This window comes from Garra rufa, chromosome 9 (genome assembly GCF_049309525.1).
Source record: "Garra rufa chromosome 9, GarRuf1.0, whole genome shotgun sequence".
Taxonomy (NCBI): domain Eukaryota; kingdom Metazoa; phylum Chordata; class Actinopteri; order Cypriniformes; family Cyprinidae; genus Garra; species Garra rufa.
In genome coordinates, this window is record NC_133369.1 from 23778620 (window position 1) to 23802668 (window position 24049).

Consider the following 24049-nt stretch of genomic DNA (forward strand, 5'->3'; position numbering starts at 1 on the left):
ATGTAAATTATTTAAATAGGAATATATAAACACCTACATTATATTGTACAAAAGTAATACAAGACTAATATTGTTGTTTCATGTTAAACCGTACTTTTATTTTGACAGGTTGCCGTGAAGTTTCTGTGTGTACAGTATGATATGATGCTAGTTTTCTCAAATGAAACGGTAAAAGTGACACTCACAGCAGTTTTGGAGATTGAGTTTATCTGTTCATGTGAGATGCAAATGCCAAAAATGAGCGGGAGCATCACGCGTGCTTCAGTAGCGCTGTGTCAGCTCTGATTGGTTAACATATTAAAATCATGCGCACAAGAACGTATTCTGAATAAAAATCTAAATAAATTAATAGATAAAATCGCAGCCTTATGCGGTTTAGAAATCGCATGTGCTTAAATCGTGATTTTTTCCAATTGCGATTAATTGCACAGCCCTAATACTAATTGATAAATATTTAGTATGACAGCTTGCATTTGCACAGTATTTAAGTGGTTCTATAGACGTTTTTCCTGAACACGGAAGTAAGTCCGACTCTTAACTGAAAGAATGCTTTGCATTTCCGGTCTGCATTGTTTCTAGTCAAATTAGGGTATATTCCGAGCTAATAAACTAATGTTAAACCTATTAAAATGTTTTTAAAAAGCACATGGCTCCATAGCGCCATCACTTGGCAATGTCGCAATGACCATCATTTGTCAGTGCCTCACTTTAATGAGTGTGTAGATGACACGAAGCAGCGGACGTTAGCTACATTAAAAACAGATGGACGCTATTTGAATGGGTTCCTATGGAAACCGGAACAGAAAAGCATTCAATCTGACGTTAGAATTCGTAATGGCGGCGCTCATCGTTTACTCAGGAAAAAGGTCTATAAAACTGAAGTAAAGTGAAAGAAACTGGCTAACAAGTGGACAAAATGAAATGCTGGGGGAATGTATGAAATATGTTTGTATGTGTGTATTTTGTGTGTTTCTGTATCTTGTGCAGGATATAAAGGCTATTTGTTGCCGTAGTGACCTGCCCACATTAGATGAGAGTCTTTAATTGGGCCTTTGTTCACCTAGCAGCCGTTGCCATGGTTCCTGGGAAAGGCTCTAGCGCTAGCAATGTCAAACACCTCAGAAACACAATCAGCTTTTTGGGAAGTTTGTCTAACAAACACAGTCTTTGCGTTCAGATGTGGTGTGTGTGTGTGTTGTGCGGTGGTCTGTGGAAAGGTCTGTACAGTGTGTGAGGGATTAGAAAAGTGCTTTTGATGAAGCGGAGCAGCTCAGTGACCAGCACCTCGCTCAAGACCCCACAGCATACTGTGTGTGCGAGTGTCACTCTCCATCTGATAGAGATGTTGGGCTGCATGCTGATCTTTTATTCATCTTAGCTCAGAATGCGGTACGCCTGAGCCGCGTGTAAGAGAATAACCCCGAATAACTGATTCTGACTCCATCATCTCGACAAACTCACACACGAACACTTCAGTTGAGATGCAGGAGAGAGGGAGGTAATGAAGGAAAGGAAAAGAATATATTAGACTGGATGGAGCACCAACTTGGAGGAGGAGAGGCTGTCTGAAATAATCTCGAAGTCGTTTCCGATCATGCCTTTACTCTTGATAGATTTGCACTGCATGCGGCTGCTTCATTTTCAGAGAGTGATTTCTGATTTCCCATGAGTCTGAATCTCTAAATCTTAATCACCGGTTAGAATGGTCATCCTACTTTATTTCTCTTGAAACATTTTGAAATGTGGGACATCCTGATATGTTTATCAACTTTTATTTGTAGATGACATATTCAGAAACCCACTAGTTTTTGCATTTACAACAGAAATTCTCAGGCTTTGTCTGAAATGTTGCGCCTCATGTGGTCGATTGTTGTCTTTCTGTCGTTTTATGATTCACGAGGGTGCGCTTGTACAGATGGTGGCGGCACAAAAGGGTACCTTGAAATTATTTGCTAAAAACTGCTTTGCTTACTGATCATTTTTTTGTTTTAAGCCCTTGCAATATCATTTCGATTTGGGTGTGATAAAAAGTGATGGTTTTTGAGCGGCTGAATTGTTGTAATTAGTCTATTCATGATGTGGATAAAACGCCACTGATGTACAAAGTGCTTCACTTTCTGAGTAATACTGATAAACAGCATGCGGTTTATTTAGAGTAATAGTTTGTATTAGCACAATATTTATTAAAAGTGTTATATATGTGACTAACGCTTGTCTTTGTATGTTACAGGGAGCATGCGTGAGTAACGGGTTTCTGTGGCGGGACCTCAAGCTCCTCCCCTCATCTGGAGCCCCTGCGCTGTAGGATACGAGACCTCCTTCCTTCACACACTCTGACCTCAGTTCAACAGGTATGCGCTGAATATACAGCAGACAATTATGTCATTATGTGATTATGGTTAGTCTCTTTATTACACAAAGTGTGAATTAATGGCAGCTCAGTTTTACTCACAATGCATGATTCATTTAACGAAGCAGTTTAGCACTTATATGGCCTGAAAGCAAAGAATTCAATTGCAGTCCTTCCTCATGGAATGTAATTTTTTTTTCAGATTTTTTTTTTTTTAGCCCTGTGGACTTTTACAAGGCAAACTTAAAAACAAAAAACACTTTTTACACCCTTACAATTTTTTTTTTTTAATTTCAGCAGTAACAATGTCCAGCAGTGTATACATAGGTCACAGGATTTTTTTTTAAATGATTTATTTATTTTTTTAATTATTTTTTAATTATTAAAATTCCCAATGCATTGATCATCCCAATCCCAACGCATAAAGGTGACCCTGGATCACAAAACCAGTCTTAAGTAGCACAGGTATATTTGTAGCGATAGCCAACAACACATTGTTTGGGTTAAAATTATATATTTTTTCTTTTATGCCCAAAATCATTAGGATATTAAGTAAATATCATGTTTCATGAAGATATTTTGTAAATTTCCTTCAGTAAATATAGCAAAACTTAATTTTTGATTAGTAATATGCATTGCTAAGAACTTCATTTGGACAACTTTAAAAGTGATTTTTTTTTTTTTTTAATTTTTGGTCATCCTCACATTCCAGATTTTTAAATAGTTGTATTTCAGCCAAGCATTGACCTATTCTAACAAAAATATGATGTATAAATCTTAATTTCAATTTTTTTTTCAAAGTTTTGTGTTCCAGGGTCACAAATTATAGTGATTAAGATCTAGAGATTCAGACTCAAGGGAAATCAGAAATCACTCTCTGAAAACGAAGCAGCCGCATGCAGTGCAAATTTTTCACCAGGGGAGCTAAACAACAAAACGTATTCATATAAGCAGTGTTGCTTTTGACAACCATCTTAGATTTAGTCTTAGTCTTAGTCTTTTGGACTAAAATGCTTCTTAGTTTTAGTCAAATTTTAGTCACTTCTATATGTGATAGTTTTAGTCCAATTTTAGTCGACGAAAAGTAAAAAAGGTTTTAGTCTAGTTTTAGTCGACGAAAAGTCAAAAAGGTTTTAGTCTAGTTTTAGTCAAAAAAAGGGAAAAAAGTAGTCTTTTAACAAATTAATGTAGGTCAGTAAGTATTTTGCTGTTGGGTAGTGTCACTTATAAGTTCTGAAAATAGCAGATCTATAGTTCAACACAATGTGAGCTTCCGGATCGACTATTTTCACCAATAATTACAATAATGAAGGAATGGTTTAGAACATAAAAGACAAACAAGGATGGAATGCTAAAACGGCTTGCCATACTAGTATAGCAAAGAGTATTTAATGCTAAAACGGCTTGCCATAGCGTCAGATACTTTTTAAGTTTTAATTGGCATGCACAATAAGCGGAAATGTCATGCATTTTAAACGTCTGACGGACCACTCACTAACATTTTCGTCTATTCTCGCCTCGTCAATGAAAACTCACACACGTCTCGTCATGTTTTAGTCATCAACGAGCCATTTTTATCTCGTCATCGTCTCGTTATCGTCATGAAAAAAAGTGGCGTCAACGAAATGATTTCGTCATCGTCATCGTTGACGAAAACAACACTGCATATAAGGCATTCAAAGAAACAAAATATAATAACAAGGGGATGATAAAAAGTGTTCAAGCCTCTTTAAATGTTATTTTTGCGTAACATAAAGAAACAAATGAAACAGCGATTTGAAAAGTGCCGTTTTATTCTCAGTAGTTTTGTTTTTAATGCGAGTGTGCGTGTATAGCACTCTAAACTTTAAATAGACAGTAATGCATATTGATCTGAGTTACACCACAAAATGGCTGAATGATTGCAAATTGAAGTATTTAATTGTACTTGCTGTTGCTGGCAGGCTTTGCATTGGTAATCAATTTGTGTTTGTTTTCTGCATTGGGTGCAGTTTTTGCATCACGGCCCTCTCCATCAACCTGTTTCCCGCTCTTTTGTGAGGCTTTGAGTATGTGTGTGTAGCTTGTTAGCTGTGTTGGTTTGAAAGAGCCTGTGCTTGAGGCATGTAATCGTCTGTGAGAGGAAAAGGAAGTTGCAAACACGGGCTTGGGGGAAGAGCAGTTGTACCTCAGTCCGATTTCTACACCAAATTTGGCTTTACAGCTTGTGGATGCTTTGCATGAAACCTTCCTCATTATTATTTCCTCTCACTCTTCTAGATTTTTGATAAGATTTTCTTAAAACAAACAAGCTTTTTTTAGCTGTTTTGAGAATAGAACCATAAAGCCTTGAAAGTTTCCTGTTCACTATGTCCCTCTATTTCCAGCCACACACACATAGATCACTGCCGGTTTCTGAAATTAGACTGGTACGTTATTCACTATTGTTGCATTCTGGGTAATACTGCGGACCTATTAAAACATGGATCCTGTTGTAGTGTTATATGACTGGTTGGCCCTTCCCTTTAAACACACATGGGATTCATGGGAAAGTGAGAATCATTTGTTACTTCAACTACATCCTCCTCCTTTTCTTCTTTCTCTATTCGTCTTTTCTCAAGTGCTGACTTGGGATTTAGAAGGCTAGTATGTTTATTTAAGTACATTAGTTTTTCCAATGTCAGGACAGAGGGGAATTTTTTATAATGCATATATATCATGTTTGGTTATGGGTCTACACGCACACAGAGCAGTGGTTAGCTTGTAGTCTGAAATGAATGTGTAAAGAAACTGTTTTCCACTAAAATAACGCACGCAAACATACAAACAAAACATACATAGCAACCGGTATTACCCAAACAAATGACCCTTGTGAGATGGTACATGATTCATTCAGAAAGTGAGTTATCGGTTTGAATCAGTATGACAAAGCCACATCAGACTAGCAAAACTGCAAGTTCTGATCACTGTTCATTTTAAGACTTTTTAAGGCTTAAATCATCATGACAATGTGCAGTTAATGATTCACAGCGAATCATTAATTATTTCTTAAATCGTTTTGTTTAATAATTAAAAGAAATGAATGTTTTTATTCAGCGAGGATGGATCAAAAGTGAAAGTAAATACATGCTATGAAAGATTTATACTTCAAATGTTCTTTGAACTTTCTATTCATCAAAGAAAGCTGAAAAAACACAACGGTTTTGAATATTGAAGGTAATAATGAAAAAGGTTTCTTAAACAGTAATTTGATGATTTTTAGAGGATCATGTGACTGAAGACTGGAGTATAGGCTGATAAAAAAATTTAGGTAAAAAATTGTGTTAAAATGTAATTAAATTAAAAAATACTGTATTTTGAATGAAAAAAAGTACACTGTAAAGTAATTATAGGATAATGTCAACAAATGTTTTTAAAAAGTTTAATTTAACCAATTAAGTTTTTTTATTTTTTTAATACACGATAACAGTAACACTTTACAATATAGTTCATTAGTTAACATTAGTTAACTACAATAGTGTTAACTTGATGCTTTTCTTACTTAGAATTTTTGTGTTTTTTTTTTTCCAGTCAAAATACCTTACAATTCTTTGATTTTCTAGACAAGTTAAAATGTTCTTGTTTTCAGAAAAACAAGCGAGTTTTTGCTCGGAACAAGCAAAATAATCTGCTAATGGGCTAAACAAAATAATCTTGTTTTTTTTGTTTGAAATTAATTATTTTGCCTACCCCATTGACAGATTATTTAGCTTGTTCCAAGCAAAAGCTCACTTAATTTTCACTTTGTTCTTTCTGAAGAATTTTCAGATATTTTAGCTGGAAACAAGACAAAAAGATCTAAGTAAGAAAAGCATTTTTTGCAGTGTAATGCATTTTTAAAATCAAACGTGTTTGTTAACATTAGTTAATGCACTGTGAATTTACATGAACAAACAATGAACTGTTTCTATTAACTAACATTTACAAAGATTAATAAATAGTGTAATAAATTGTTTTTTCATGTGAGTTAATACATTAACGAATGTTAACAAATGACACTTATTGTAAAGTGTTACCAATTCAGTTGTCAATCCAAAAATTATTGAGACGACAGATATATAATTTTTTTTTTTTGTGTGTACTAGTGGGTGCAGGACGCTATAGTTCATTTATGTAAGTGACGATAGCAAAATCAAGTAAACTGTGACATATTTTACCCAAACATTTTCATACAGTGGACTACTAGTAAAATTAATAACAATTTGGGACCAAAAATTGGACCTGACCATGTTTTATCAATTATCTGACATTATCAAGATTAATTTGTTCTGACACAGTTTACCTCTTGAGTTCTTGGCATATTTTATTACCATTTTCTAAACGACAGCAAATAAACTGGGAGAATGTGAGAATAAATGTAGGGTTGCCTGTAATTTTAAGTCAGTTTAATATAATTGAATTTGAATTAACTTTGCCAGTTTGATTATATTTTCAAGGCAGCAACTGAACTTGTTTTTCTGTTGAAATAGGTGAATTTTTTTTACAGTGAAGCCTTGAGCATAAGAGATTTCTTTCAAAAAAGTCAAGTAGAAAGGTATGAACACTTATATTTCATATCTCCTAATGCACCAGTTCTTTACACATAAAAGAAAGTGTTTGATTATTGCCTCAGCTTGCTGTTGTAATAGGCATTATAATGTAACACAAGTAACACTCATTGGCAAAAGTAGCTTGTTAGCATAAAAGCGACACTATTTTTAAAAGCAGCCGAGCTACTGTCACACATTTATGGCTTGTCATTGAATGTAATATCTGAACCACAAAAAGCAAATATGAATAGCCCAGACAGATGCTTCAGAGCGAGATGACTCCCACACACGGCTGATAGCAGAAGTTTTACACTGGCTTGAATGTCTCTATAGAGCAGGAGCTGGACGTGCTCTGCAGGAGTCATTAGGAGACTGAAGCTCGCCGTGATAACTGGTTTGGGTCTGTTAAACAGCCGCGATTCTTTTGCTGTCATTCACAGAGAGTTCATTATGCAGGAGCGTATCTCGCTTGTGTGTTAATTATGAAACTAAGTCTGGCAGCGCCGTCCTGCTCGGAGTTGGATTTTTTTCTTTGATGTTTTATCATTACGCACGCACATACATAGTCATAAACCTCCACATCTTGAACCTTTTTTCAACACCTCTTCTGAATACGTGATGAATTATCATTACAGGAAACAAACACTCCTCTCTCTCTCACGCTCTCTCTCAAACGTGGAGTCTGTCCATATCAGTTTTTTTTTTGCTTTCACAATAGGTGGCTTGTGTTTCTACGGTATGTAGAGTTTTATTCAGTTGTGTATTTAAATGTCTGTTACAGGCGTCTTTGTGCTACATCTTCTCACTTTTTAGAAACAGCTCTTTCTAAAGTTTGGTTTTGGTTCTTCAAAAAGTTTTTTATGCAAACCAAGGCTGCATTTATTTGATAAAAAATACAGTAAAACAGTATTATTATAAAATATGTTATTAGAATTTAAAAAAAAAATGTGTATTTTAAAATGTAATTTATTTCTGTTATGGCGAAGCTTAATTTTCAGCAGCTACTCCCGTCTGTCTGGTTCTCAGGAAACATTTCTTTTGTGAATGTGTTGTTGTGTTCAAAAGAACAGCATTTATTTGAAATAGAAATCCTAAATCTGCAAATCTAGAAATCTTAAGCGCCGTATAAAGGTTCAGACCGCTCGTTTGTGTACGAAGATGATTGACAGCGGTTAATGGACAATCACGACTTTTAGATTGACTAACTGTAATACTGTATAAGATTTCCATTCAAACTGAAAGCATAAATCTAGGCTATGTGCTGCTGTTTTCACAGCACAGTGCAAAACTGTGACATTTTATTCACTGACGCGCTTCACACACACTTTGCACGGCAGGCCCTAAACCCGGCAGTGCATTTACTCACTTGCTGGCAACCTGCCAAAATAAAGTTTGCTGGTTTTAGTTTTGCAAATAATGAAAATTCATATATACAGTGCCTTGCGAAATTATTCATACCCCTTCATTTTTTTCACATTTTATTATGTTGCTGCCTTATATTAAACTACTTTAAATTACTTTTTTTCCCCACATCAATCTACACTCCCTACTCCATAATGGCAAAGCAAAATATAGGTTTTTAACATTTGTGCAAATTTATTAAAAATAAAAACTGAAAAGTTCCTGTTGCGGAAGTATTCATGCCCTTTTCTGGGAAACCAGAAATTTAGCTCAGGAGCATTCATATTGCTTCTAGATGTTACTACACTTCGAGTGGAGTTAAACTGTGGCAAATTCATTTGAATGAGTCTGATTTAGAAAGACACACACCTCTCAGAAAAGGTCTAACAGCTGAAAATGCATATCAGAGCAAAAACCAAGTCCTGAGGTCAAGATAACTGCCTGTAGAGCTCAGTGACAGACTTGCATTATGGCAATGATCTAGGAAAGAGTTCAGAAAAAAATCTGCTGCATTGAAAGTTCACAGAAGCATTATCCATAATGGAAGACGATTGGAACAACTAGGACTCTAGAAAATGTCATCCAAGCTGACAGAGCTTGAGAGGTGAAAAGGTGAGGCAAAGAATGGCAGATAATTGCCAAAGGCAGATGTTCAAAGCTTGTCACATCATACCCGAAAAGACTTGAGGCTGTAAAGATGCTTCAACTATGTACTGAGTTAAGGGTATGAATTCTTATGCAACGTACTTATTTCAGTGTTTTAATTTTAATAAATTTGTAAAATTTGCAAATCTGGTTTTTGCTTTGTCATTATAATGGTGTATGGAGTGTAAACTGATGTGGGGAAAAGCTAATTTAAAGCAGTTTAACATAATGCTGCAACAAAACAAAATGTGAAAAAATTAAGGGGTATGAATACTTTTGCAAGCACTATATATATATATATATACACACACACATACACACACACACACACACACACACACACACACACACACACACACACTTAAATATTAGCATCTTATTGTTAAGTGTACTATAAAATTTTTAATTATTAAAATTAGCACGCAAACAGGCAAATAATTTTTCCAGTTTAATGCATTAAAATTTTTATATTGCAATTAATGCAGGAGCGGGGCTAGGTTTGGACCCTGCTCACAAGCCCTGTAGTCTGTATAATTTCATATTAAAGCGTGAATGAAATTATGAGCATGCATGTCAGATCCGTGTCTTGTTCGGCAGTGGCAGCTCTTAAAGTAGTAGCAGCCAAATAAGCTAATAACCCAGCTGATGTGATGTCTATAAACTAAAGAAGAAAAGAAAAAAGAGGAAATTAATAACTTTTGTAATTTGAAGGATTCTTCTATATTTAATTCAGTATTTAGTGTTTGATAACTTTTCAATTCAATTTCGGTGTATTTCCTACTTGCTGAAGAGCAGGTAAATAATGGGTTTATGTCAAGATTGTTTTAAGTTCACTTAAATTGGAGGTTGCTATTTTTTAATGTCTAATAAATGTTAAAATTGATAGCTCTCAATTATACTGTAATGTTGAATGAATATGATCAATGGTTAAATATTAGGAAAAAAAGAACAGTTTCCTGGAGATATCCGTAATATTGGTTTCAGTGATACTCACCTTCAGTCATAAAAAAAATATTTAACAAATCTTAAAAATATACTGTCTTTTTGTTGTTTCTACAATAATTTGAAGGTTGAATGTGAAATTATTGCAATATAGAAGTACACTACCAGAGAATGGTAGAAGTGTATCCAAACTTTGGACTGGTAGTGTATTTAAAAATAAAATAATTGTTTTTTTTATTTTTTTTATAGTTGTTTTTTATGTGCAGTGTGTGTACTAAACCAAATCAGCAGGTGTTCTCATGAGAACCAGACCGAAAAAACTTATATGCACCGCTGTGATTCATACAGTCAGGTCCACTGACACAATTTTTATTATTTTAGTTGTTGACCAAAACATATTCAAGTTACAGTTATACAATGAATATGGGCTTAAAGTGCACACTCTGAGCTTTAATTTTTAGGGCAGTCTCATCAAATTGGTAGAAAGGTTAAGGAATTACAGCTCTTTAATATGTACCTCACACCTTTTTCAAGGGACCATAAGTAATTGGACAGTTGACTCAAAAGCTGTTTCATGGACAGTTGTGGGCTATTCCTTCATTTTTTCTACATCAATTAACCAGGTAAAAGGTTTGGAGTTGATTCTAAGTGTGCCATTTGCATTTGGAAGCTGCGCCAAATCGATTTGGCGTAGCTTGTCAGAGATTTACGTCTCTGTGTATTAATTGCCGCTCCAGCGGAACCTGAGCGGAACGCACGTGATGGAGATTTACTACTAATCAAAGTACCGGCTTCATTGACTAAACGCACCTCACAATTAGGGATGCTCATTTCGGTTAATTTTCCTGACCGACAACCGCTGCTCGTTATCCGAACATTAACCGTTAACTGATAAAATTAGAATAATAATAATTTAAAATAAAAATAGAATGCACGAGTATCTGTGATGATACATTAAAAATACAAGCAAATGTTTCATTTTAACGTGCAAACAGCAGCATACAGAGTAACAACAAAAGCTGTATTGACATACTTAAATTATCGCTCATCAGCAGCGGTTCTGAGAACAGAGAAAATCTGAATGAAAAAAAAAAAAAGAATAATATAAATAGGCCTACACTAAATATGTTAAATTAAATATTAAATTAAATAACTACCTAATTAAGATGACAAAACTAAAACACACTGAATCCTTTTATGCGCTTTGAAGAACGGTACCGGTCTTATTCTTCTCGTCGGACATAAAAATATATAGCAGGCCAGCCAATACCTCAGTGTGCCTAGTTTTTAACATGTCCACATGCTGTATGGATAGGCAGGACCGCTGCCTGTTAACTTTTAGATCCGCGAAAAAAACACCATCACAAAAACCCTTTCAAATTGCGGTTCGGGACTTCCATCCACTGTCATATGCGTGTGGAGAAGCGCGTGTTTTACAGCGTTCAGCAATAGCCAATCACAGACATGTATGTTGATTTGATTATCACTGTGGCCAATCAGAGGAGGCTATGTTACAATCCACTCACCAACCAAAGTGCCGGTTTCAGTTTTGCTGACTTCTACACTTTCGCGAACTCTCTTATTAAAACAAAGTGTTGGCATTATATAAATAAGAGATTAATTGTGCAGTCTAAAGGTTATTTTATTACTTTTTAATAACTTTATGAGATTGCGATGAACTACTCTAGGATGAGTGATAGCTTTCCAGTGATTGTAACGGGAGCGCCTATTGCGTACTTTCTAGACTATAATTCATTCAGAATTTGAATACATTCACTCACGGATTCACTCTCTGATAACCCAATAACGCCACTTGTCATTGAGTTGCATATAATACATCTGTTTACTAAGTAAAGGTGAAGCGAAATATGTCTGTACAGCCACACTGCACGTGTCGACATGCGCGCGTGAGTAAACAGATAACTTACAAATAGCATTATTTCTTTCACCATGCAGCAAACGTAAAAAAAAAAAAAAAAAAAAAAGAATAGAAAAAAACCCTTTTAAACCGTTTAACTGATAGTAATAATCGGTTAAAATTCTTACTGTCGGTTAACGGTTAAACGGTCAATATGAGCATCCCTACTCACAATATCGTTCGATTTATCGTCCAGCCCTATGTTGAAGGCAGTTTACCATGTGACACAATCAGCAGGTTCTGATGTCCCTGACCTTCCCCTAAACAGTCTGCCTTTGTTCCTCTGAAAGATACCTAAACGGAAGTTGCAGCAGTCGTCTGTGTCGTGTACTCTTCAACAGTCTGGCATTGACCACACAATTCCACATCTACATGCACACCCATGTTAAATGTGAATGCTTAAACCCTAAATTAGAAAAAACCCACAATGCAAACTATGATGTGTGAAGTGCACACTTTGCAGGAGGAAAAGTCCTTTTGAGTGGTAGTGCTTATTGTATTTAGTGTGCTAAATGCCAAGGTATTTAATACAGTATTGACACTGAGGGGGTTTCTTGCCAAGGCTGTGTGTATGAATAAGAAAGACAGTTTAATGAGTTTCTTTCCATTTAGAAGAACATTTAACATTTGAACCAAACTTGATATATATATAATTTCAAAAGCACAGTTCTCATAAAACGATACAGCCTATTTGTATGTGCATAAATGGCCAAGACTAAATCTTACGAATACACATCTCTTCAATAGACAGGCTAAAGATGCAGGTTTATTGCATAGAACTATCATAAACCGGCAGATTATGCAAAATAACAGTCATTTCTCACAGCAGGCGATTCTAAGTCACTATAATTACCTTGAAATTTATTGTTATGATTGACGCAACTTCTCATAGAGAGTTTATCATGCTGGAAGTCTAACCGCACAGTAAAGCACAATACACTGTCGGCATGTTAAAATCCTGTCTGAGAAGCATTATCTCTAAATTCACTGCCACTAAGGAAAAAAAAATAGATAAACTAGTACTCCATCTCTACCCTAGTTTTGGCCCTTCTTGCTGTGGATGGCTGATAACTAGATAACCGCATTCTAATCATGTGATCTTGTGATACGATCCCACAGTGTGCATGTTGCATATTTTGTTTAACCTGAACTGACGAGCAAACCGATTGAAAAAGACGTGCATCACATCACACATGGATCATATGCACACTTCAGCCAGACAAAAATAGAGCTGTTTCCGATGTCTTTAGTACCCCCTGCCCGGGGCGTTTGGCTGCCGCGTGCACGCTGTTCTTTAGTGCGGCGTGGATGTGCGCTCCTGCGGTTGGCACGCATGTTAGATGATCTGAAATCTGATAAAGCGTAGCTCGTTCGATTTTTATGACCCAGTCGTACTGTAATGCCATCAGCCTTGTAATTCATTTATCTGGCTGCTGTTTGGGATGGACTAATCTAATATGCATAATTCAATGTCATACTGAAGTCAAGACCTGCACCAATGTGCAAATGGACTCTTTGACTGCAGTGAGCATGGACGCCATATTGAATTTTTCACAAATTAAAGAAAATGTGGCTGTGAGGGACAGATGTGCAGTCCATTCAATAGGTTATCATAGTTTTTTTTTTTGTCAGAGAAATGTTTCTTGTATTTTGTGAAGACATATTTACAATGTTTATAAAGAAATAGATTCATTTACAATTAATATTAGGCATGCAGTGTAAGTAATGTTTTCATCTATGTCTCAATATGTCTGTCTTTCTGTCTGTCGCTCGATCTGTCATTTTTTTTTTACATCTGTGTGTCGTTCTATCTCTTGCTCTTTCTGTCTGTCTGTTGTTGTCGTTCTTTCCATCTCTGTTGTTCTATCTATCTTTCTGTCTGGCTCTCTGTGTCTGTCTGTCTATCATTCTATCTATTGTTCTTTCAGTCTGTCTGTCATTCTGTCGTTCTTTCTGTCTGTCATTCAATCTGTCATTCTTCCCATCTGTCTTTCTATCTACAGTATTGCTCTTTCCATCTGTCTGTTGTTCTTTCTGTCTCTGTCATTCTATCATTCTTTCTGTCTGCCTATCATTCTTTTTGTCTGTCTGTTATTTAGGGCTGGACCAGAATATTCGAATATTCGTTCGGTGGGTTGGCATTCGATTTTAAATTTTGAGATTCGAATATTCGTTTTTTTTTCATACACCTTGCATCCCCCGCGAAACGGTTCTCATTCACACTTAAATGAATGAAGAAGATCAGACTGCTGCGCCACTAACACAGAAACAGCAAAAAAAAAAAAAGAGAGAGAGAGAGAGAGAAATTGAGTAATATTTAAGAGACACCATAAAGTACAGTCGGACCCACTTGAATGGTTGAAGCAAAACTAGGGCTGTGACTGTCGTAATGACAACCGCGCCTCTGCATTTAAATGCACGCAGTAAGCTGGCCGCAAAGCTCCAGCAAAAATAATTACCATGAATGTGTCGGGAAAAAGTAAGGAGATATTTTAATTATTTATTAATAAACTAGTATTTGACAAAAAGATGAAGTGGACGACCCTGATGCCATTTGCTCATTGGACTCGCCTTTAATACCTAAATGCATATGCATTAGGCCTATAGCTAAAGGAAGAGTTTTGTTTTCGATTTAAATTATTTAAATTATTTTTTTATAGTTTCGGATGATATATTAGTCTTACCTTTATGAGCAAAAATGAAGTTTCACATAGCGCTGGCTGGCGCTTCATGTTCTGCAAAGCGTGCTTATGTCTATGGGTTTTAATTGAAATCGTGATGACTTGGTCGTTACTTTAAAAAACAAAAACTTAAATTTAACAAATAAAAAGTGTTCCAAATATATTTCTAAATTAACTTTATAACCTAAGTAAACGAAAATAAATGTAATCACTTTGCTATTAAAAACAACAGCTGTGCAATGGGGAAGAGAAAGAGAAAACAGACCGGTTCCAGTCAGACTCGGGCCAGTAATTCTGATGAGCTTTCGGAGAAGGTCCGGGCGAAGTTTTAGTAATGTTTGCAACGAATGTTTGTTTAATAGCCGATTTAACATTCTTATTTAGGCTAGATTCATATTTAAATGTATTATTTATTTGATTTATTTTAGCGTTTTGTAGGCTGATTGTTCACTGACTGAAGTGCTCAAAGAAACATGCACGTTTGTTAAAAATGTTTGGGCCTCATTTATTTTGGGTTTCAAAATAATATACTTAGGCTATGTATTTTATATAGGCTTATATACACAAACGTTATATATAATGTATATATATTTATTAATAAATCATTTAGATATGAATAATTTATTTATATATAAACACCGCGCCATTTTTTTTCGTTCTTCTTTTTTAAACAGCCTACCCTTTACGGTGCCATAATTACTGTGCTAATTTCTGATTTGGGAGTGATTTGTTTGTTAAAAAAATGTTAGGCTACCTTATTAAAAGTATTGCACTTAACAGACCTGTGTGTTTTGTATCACTAGCGCGGTGTCCGTTCATGAAGCATATAAGCTCTGCCTGCGTGAGGCGCGCCGCATCCAACTAGCAATGTTCTATTACAATTTATTAATTCTGAACGTGTGGTGTGTCCATATTACACCAACATGCAACACTGCACTCCCTTGCGTCCACAGAAAAAATCGTTTGGATGTACTGTTCTCGACATAATAAAAATGCAAACAGAAAGGCATACAGAGATTCCTGCCTTTATTAGAGAGAAGAATGTGTTCAGCCCCTCCCACCGAAGCTTCGAATATTCGATGTTGATTACTACCGAAGCTTCGAAGCTCAAAAAATGGTATTCGGACCAGCCCTACTGTTATTCTATAGTTCTTTCTGTCTGTCGTTCTTTGTCTGTCATTCGAACTGTTATTCTTCCTGTCTGTTCTATCTATTCCTCTTTTCGTTTTATCATTCATTGTTCTTTTCGTTTTATCATTCTTTCTGTCTGTCTGTTTTTCTATCATTTTCTTCATTTATCTATAATTCTAATTTTCTGTCTGTCTATCGTTTTTTCTTTCTGTCTTTGTCATTCTATCTTTTGTTCTTACTGCCTGTCTGTCATTCTATCTATCTGTGCCGTTTTATTGCTCTGTCTGTCTTTTTATTATTCTTTACGTCTGTCAGTTTTTCATTCTGTTGTTCTTTCCGTCTCTGGCATTTTATCGTTCTCTCTGTCCGTCTGCCTGTCTTTCTGTCTATCTATTGATATTTCAATCTGTCATTTGATCTGTCATTCTTCTGTCTGTCGTTCTATTTATTTCTCTTAACATCTGTCTGTTCTTCAGACGTTGTTTCTGTAATTTTTTAGTTCTTTCTGCCTGTCTCTGTCTTTTATCATTCTATTTGTCTGTCTGCCATTCTGTCTATTCTTTCTGTCTGTCTTTCTAGCATTCTTTTCGTCTGTCTCATTCTGTTGTTCATTCTGTCTGTCTGCCATTCTATCTATTGCTTTTTTCATCTGTTGTTCTGTCGTTCTTTCTGTTTGTCATTTGATCTGTCATTCTTCTCTTCTGTCTGCCGTTCTACCTATTACTCTTTCTATCTATCTGTTGTTCTGTCATTCTTTCTATGTGTCTTCTATCGTTCTTTTTGTCATTTGGTCTGTTGTTCTTTCCGTCTATCTGTTCTTTCTTTCTTTCTTTCTTTCTTTCTTTCTTTCTTTCTTTCTTTCTTTCTTTCTTTCTTTCTTTCTTTCTTTCTTTCTTTCTTTCTTCCTTTCTTTCTTCCATATCTATCATTATTTCCCTGCCTGTCTGTTGTTCTGTCTGTTTTTCTGTCTGTTTTTTTTTTTATGTATATTTGATATAAAAAGTTCACAGATATCATAATTTCAACACACATTTTCTCTTTTCTCTGTTGTGTTAGTTTGTTTCTGAAATAAGAGAACTTTACTAAAACATTTTGAATGGGAGATAACGGAGGTGGAGGCGTAGAGAGAAAGATGGAGGGACTGTGAATAGGAAGAAGGAGATGCTGTAGGGGTTTAATTTGCTTTTCTCTAACAGACGGCAACAGCCAAAGAAAGTTAATTACCCTCCCGTCTCACATCTCGACGTGTGTGCGTGATGCGACCAGGGGTGCGAGCGAGTGAGCGAGCGGGTTTCTGTGCCCATCTGTTTTCCTGCCAGCCAGAGCTGCTAAGAGGCTCTCTGCTTTAGCATGCGACAGTTCTTGCTCTTTCACTCGTTCTCTTCCTGTGTCCCTTTTCTTTCCCCCACATGTCTGTCTGTTTCTCTCATGTTTCATGTAGGGGATTTGTTTGTGTGACCGAAGGCTAACTCACATTTCTGTTTGTGTGTGGCATGTTGAACAGAAATCCACCCCCTCTGTACGTGACACACAGGTGCTGTGCCTGTCCATATGTCTCAGTATCAGATAACAGCATGAATATTGCACGACGTGAAAACATGTTAAGAATCCCCTGCAGGAAGTAACACAGGAAGTGAAACTCAAAACTTCAAAAGAACAATCACAGTAACGCTTTAATATTTGCTGATTGTGATGTGTGCATGTGCATACCTTGCAGGTGCAATACTATCATTAAGCAAGTAATGCAGTTTCAGCTTAAACTAGCCAAAAATAAGTGTTCATTTATTGTATCATTTTGAAAATGCTTATTTTGAGTTTTCGTGCATGTCTCTTTAAATGCATAAGATGCTGCTCCCGCCCCCTTTGCTAGGATAGAGCTGTCTTTACAGCGCGTACCTTTGCCAAAAAAACATTGTTTAGTTTTAATTATTATGTCTGTTGTGCTGAATTCATGTATTTTTAAACCATATTAGTGTAAACTTCTGATATACGGTTTTCTCTTTTATGTCTTATTGCACTTGATCTGTCAAATACACACAAGGTTATGTTAAAAATACACACGAGTTACAAAAACAGTCGATTATGTCTGTAAAGGTAAACAGCTGGGGAAGAAATTGCATGTTTATATTAGATCTGTGTGGCAGCAGTGTAATATACAGTAAATAAAACAATAAATCCACTGCTCTCTTGTCTCCTCTGAGGCTGGGACTCTAAATAGCGTTCTGTGCTCGTCTGCGCAGGCATCGCCAGAACAGTTAGCAAGCTTTGCTTGAACTTTTGCCATGACATTAGAACTGATACACCATTGTCGCTTGTGAAAACACAATAGTGGTGACGTGGTCACTAGGCATGGGCCGGTATAAGATTCTGACGGTATGATAACCTTGGATAAAAATATCACGGTTTCACGGTATTACGGTATTGTAATCACTGCTCTACAATGTTACATTTAAATGTCTGGGTAAAAAAAACAACCTTTTTTTCCCCAAACGGATTACAGTATATTTTATTTTAGGAAACATATAGAACATTTTGTAACATGGAACAGAAGGCAAAATAATTAAAATAAATAATTGAATCTTCTTAATTAAATTAAATTGCAGTCACTTGTGTTAAAGGTGCCCCGTGTAATATTTAAGATGATCTCTAGACAGTGGTGCAATAACTATGTTTTCAGGGGTGCATAAAGACCTTAATTAACCATTATGTTTTTATTAACATAGAATCAGCTTGCGAAAAAAACACTGACACAATGATGAACAAGTAATATTCACAATAACATAGTTTTATTGAATGATAAAGTTAATATAATTCCTTAAATTACATTTTAAAAGAAATCTCACTATTCGTTGCTGTCAAAAAAAAAGGTGAGATTTAAATCCTGTATCGGCTTCCGTAGTTCTGTAAAGGGAGGGGTGAGCGGTACTCTGCTGCAATTCACAATCTCGCCGCTAGATGCCACAAAACCTACACACTGCACCTTTAACGTGACAGAAGGCTTAAAAGCAAAGACGTGATTTCACTTTAACTTAATTGTTGTGCTAAAGTTCACAGAAACGTAAAATTAGTACATATAGTCTGCTGTTCCCCACTCTGTGTTGTGGGGGTTCACCTCCTTTGGCCGTCCTGAACTTATATTACTGCTGAATCTCACTGACTGTGGATCACGTGCACAAACACAGACACGCGCCTGAGCACTAACCGGTGGGGGAGGGGCTGCATTGTTTTCTCTGCAGGGACGCACACACACAACCTAGTAGGGAGTCCTGCGCTTTCACTTTGACACAGAAAATGCGCATATCGTAGGAACGGTATAACTTTTTTTGTTTCCGGTTTTGAAACCGTGACTTTTTCAAACCGCGGTAAACCTTGAAACCGGTTATCATCCCATGCCTAGTGGTCACCAAAACAAACACTCCCCTCCTCAAAATGATCACACCCCTATCTTAATAGCTCCGCCCCCAAATTCATGACCATGCTATACAACACAGGCGCCTCCCCCATCATGAATAGACACGACCTTTACTGGTGATTGGCTAGAAGTGTGTTTTGCTGCTCGATCTGATCCACTTTAGGCTCCGTCCACACGAAGCCGGTGCGTTCCCTATCCGATCATTTTTTTCCCCTCGTTCTAAAAAAAGTTCCGTAAACACGAAACCACTGAAAACGGTGTAGTATATATGCCAGACCAGTATGGGGTGCTGTAATTCTGCCTTAGAGATACACTATACACGGAGAAGAAGACTTTGAGCATGCGCATAACCTTGCGCGCTGTATACGAACTAAGAAGAAGAAGACGAAGATGCGAACATTATCGCTTGTTGCTCATAACAGTTGCATAGAAGCAATAGATTTTGCTCTAATAAAGCTAGTAGGCTTAGTAGCAACACGAACACAATCATGTAGTCCGCCAATATTGTTGTTGCTGTTACGTGCGACGCAGCCGACACGTGATGTGATGACATCATCGTTTCACAAAATATACGGATTGGCTGTACACACGAAACCGCAAGGGTGTCGTTTTCAGATTTATCCACTTTGGGACCCGGTTTCAAAAAATAGCGGTTTCAGTCTCCTAAAACGCCGGATCCGTGTGGACGAAACGCCAATACGATAAAAAATGTATACGTATACAGCGAAACGCGTCTCCGTGTGGACAGGCCCTTAGTTTGGTACATTTGGTCCGGGCCAAAAAAAAAAAATGATACATTTGATCCTGGTCTGCTTAGCATTCACACTGGCATTTTTGACAGCGAACCTAAAGATTCCAAACCTAAAGGCAGGAACAGGTGTGAACATATGATCAGTCTGCTTGGGGGTGCTTAAAGTTGAACACACCTAATGCCGTCTGCTGGACTAAGTGTGCTCATTGTTTTGTGTATATGATTTAAATTTTTATCCAACTGCAAACTCATAAAAAGAGCTCATAAAAGGCACTTTAACCTCCTCGTTGCTCCACATTTCCTTGTGCTTATTTTGTTTTGGATACACCGCTTGTGAAATCATTTGCATAGCATCTCATCTTGACACTACTTCCTGTTTTTGATTCGTTTTGAAGTATTTGGTCTGTGTTGCATTCATACTTCATTCGAACCACACCAGAGTTCAGTTGGAAGCAGACCGAGACCCATCTTTTTAAGCGGACTCGGTTCACTTGTTTGGTGCACACAAGGGTTCAGATGGCAGCATTCACACTTACTCAAATGAACTGCACTAAAAGAGCAATCACACCAGAGTTTGTTTTAATCGAACCAAACATGACAAGTGTGAACACACCCTCAGAGCTGGCTTACTGCTCTTTTAATTTACATAAAGTAAATTAAATTGACCCACACAATTGACCCTCACATACACACAATACTCACATACAACCATAAACACAAATTGACAGCTATATTTAACTTCGGCATGTACAGTATGTGTTGTATGAATAAAACTATGTCACGGAGTCACGCAGAGGTTCTTTTACATACGTCATCCTGAAAAACAATTACCGTTCAGTGCTTATAAGACAATGGTATTTGTCCAAGGAAGTGTGTTTTGCACATATAGATGAATGGGACAACAGGACTGTGCGTAAGAGAACAGGATGGCAAAGAGAGAGATTTCATTGAAACTGTTTTGTAGTAGAGTATGTTGTTTATCATTTTAATAACATACGTTGAGTGGCATTGTAATGCTTGTTTTTGGTTTTTTTTATGAGACATTTACACAAAAGTTAATTTTCCTAAGCACAGCATCACAGGCTCTTGGCTTTTTGTTTGCTCTCACAATGTGGAAAAACATTAGGCGTTGCTGTACTGTGATCTAGTCTCGCAATTTAATGAACAATTTCCCATGAATTATTCCACTGGAATTACTCATTTCTTTCTGCAAATCCTCATGTGTCTCTTTGCAGTCTGTTTTTGTGTAAAATTGAAATTTCTCCCCTGTTCTTCACTTCTAATCCCTATTAGCATCCTTTACTGTGGTTAATGTTTCTGAAGCGGAGAGACCCCAGTAGACCAGTTATTCTATTTATTTATTTCTTTTATTATTTTAATTATTTTCAGCATTATTTACCTTTTAGTTATAGAGAGCAGACAGAATAGTAAGGGTGTGTAGCTGTGAGGCAATTATTCTTATATGTTCATGTTCCTGAACATGAGCTTAGCTCCCTCATTTTTAACCTGATGTAATGGATTTTGAATTACTAATTAATGTTTTTTAAATTGGCAAATGGCAGAAAAGTCTCATTTAATGCAGCCTATTGTTGCTGTAATTAGCATAAAGTCTGAAATACATTACAGCGTTTTCTAGCTAAAAACTACCCATTTTGAAAGGAAGGGATCTGGTAGTATGCAACTTTTTTTTAAGTAAATATGAAATCATATCCCTCATATACACTGCATAAGGATGTCATATTTAATTGCGTGTGTAGATACAATTTTTGCAGACTTCAGCAAGTCCAGCAACTACACTGATTAAAAACTATAGGATTTACTTTGAAACAGTTTTCACTCTGAAATTGCTGGTAAATTTCTCAAATAATTACAAAGAAACTGTAAGTAACATTTTGAAGTAGAAATACTGAAATCAGTTGTACTTCATTAATTTTTTTACAACTTAGAAAAAAGTCCTTGAAAGGGCTCAGAACACAGGAGTAGGACACAGCTTTATTTTGTTTATCTAATACTGTAACCTCATAGGGCTTTTACGGCATGTTACACACTGCACACACAAACCACCACCAGAGGAGAGTGTATATCTGTCATATCTATGTTCCGAGTCACTCACGTCAGCAGCATTCACATTTTCATCTTGTTGTGTAACCCGTCCTGTCCTCTTAGATTTCTAGATGACATAAACACTCTCATTCAGATTGTGTTTGTATTTGTGATGTCAGCCTTTGCCATTTTAGGCCGATGCACCAGGGATATGTGTGTCTGTTTTCATCTCTCAAGCCTTTGCTCACTCAGGTGTGTGTGTGTTGTCACGGTGATGAATGTCTGGCCCAGCTGGCGTGGGCAGGGGCCTTTGGCGTTGCCACTGTGATGGACGAGGGCCACCAGAACAGTGGCGTTGCTGCTGTGCCAGTCATAACCTTGAGCTCAACACACGCGCACACACACTCAAACTTTGACTGCTGGTGAGACCCCCTCAGAGACATCAGATGCCAGAGGTTTTTGGCAAGCTTTTGACTGCTCTAACACCATACTGCTCTGTTCTGTTTAACATTCATTTTTATGTCATTTAAATATCTCCTAATAGTCACACCTGCGTTTATTAGCATGCAGACACTGACACTCGGATGTAATTATTCTCACACTCCTACAGTACTGCAGTGGGTGTAGGGATCATTCTCAGAAAACTATTTATGGTGAATTTGTTTATTTTTTTAATTTAATTATATGTGTGAGTGTATGTGTATATATACACATTATTGTAAAAAAAATTGTGGTCAGTATTTTTTTTATACAAATGAGTACTAAATTAATCAGAAGTGACTTTTACTGCACAACTGTTTTAAAACATTAATAATAGTAAGAAATGTTTCTTGTACACAAAATCAACATATCAGTAACACTGAAGACTAGAGTAATGGCAATAGCAAATTCCAGAAGAACTGGCTGAGGTAAGGCCGCTCTTGGCAGGTTCATGAATGCTGAACAGCCGCTGTCACTCTGGAGCTCACATCTCCGAAAACAACTTTCAAATAGGCATTTTTGAAATCTAAACAAGTACATTCTCTCCTAAAAGTTATATTCTGTGACACAAAAACAGTATTATTTATAAAAGTATAGTGGATTTGGGCATCCGTTGTGACACTTGTTGTAAGAAATACAGCAAGCGAAGTGATATGGTGAAATACTAGAATATCGCACTCCTCTCAGCCAATCAGATTCAAGGGACAGAAAGAATTCTTGTTATCTGTATTAACAAACCACATATTTGAAGTCTAAACAAGTAAATTCTTGCCTAAAAACTCTTAAAACTACATTACATGTCACAAAACTGTATTTGTTTTTATTAAATTATTGTGGATTTAGGTGTCCACCATGACACTCGCTGTAAAAAAAAAATACAGCAAGTGGAGTGATACAAACTGTGAAACGGTTTGATTCCCGTTATCACTAGAATATCACACTCCTCTCAGCCAATCAGATTGAAGGACCAGAAAGAAATGTTGTATTATATACATATACAGTCAAGCCCAAAATTATTCATACCCCTGGCAAATTCTGACTTAAAATGACTTTTATTCAACCAGCCATTTTTTTTTTTACTGGAAATGACACAGGATTCTCCCAAAAGATAATAAGACGATGTACAAGAGGCATCATTGTGGAAAAAAATATTTCCAAGCTTTTATTTACATTTGAACAAAAAAAAAAAAGGCATGTCCAAAATTATTCATACCCTTCTCAATAATCAATAGAAAAGCCTTTATTGGCTATTACAGCAATCAAGCGCTTTTTGCATGTCTCCACTGGTATTTTTGCCCATTCATCTTTAGTGATGAGCTCTAACTCTTTCAGGTTGGAGGGTCTCCTTGCCATCACCCTGATCTTTAGCTCCCTCCACAGATTCTCAATTAGATTTAAGTCAGGACTCTGGCTGGGCCACTGCAAAACATTCATGTTTTGTCTGCTAACCATTTCTTCACCACTTTTGCTGTGTGTTTTGGGTCGTTGTCGTGCTGAAATGCTGATGCTGGTGTCCACTGGTGCCGTTTACTGTGATTAGGTTCCCTGGTCCACCGACTGAAAAACACCCCCAAAACATTAGGTTTCTACCACCATGTTTGACAGTGGGGATGGTGTTCTTAGGGTTGAAGTCTTCTCCTTTTTTTACGCCAAATGAAGGCTACATCATTGTGGCCAAACAATTAAATTTTTGTTTTATCTGACCATAAAACAGAAGACCAGAAGTCTTCTTTGTCCAGATGAGCATT

The 24049-nt window shown here is 36.6% G+C and overlaps 1 protein-coding gene across 1 annotated transcript in view; it reads left to right on the forward strand.

Annotated features, from left to right (window-relative positions):
- The first annotated feature begins 2228 nt into the window (after positions 1-2228).
- galnt1 (UDP-N-acetyl-alpha-D-galactosamine:polypeptide N-acetylgalactosaminyltransferase 1) overlaps positions 2229-24049 on the forward strand; it is a 101816-nt gene continuing 79995 nt past the window's right edge. Inside the window, exon 1 of the mRNA XM_073846622.1 lies at positions 2229-2351. The gene's annotated coding sequence lies outside the window, so the exon portion shown is untranslated. The remainder of the gene's footprint in view (positions 2352-24049) is intronic.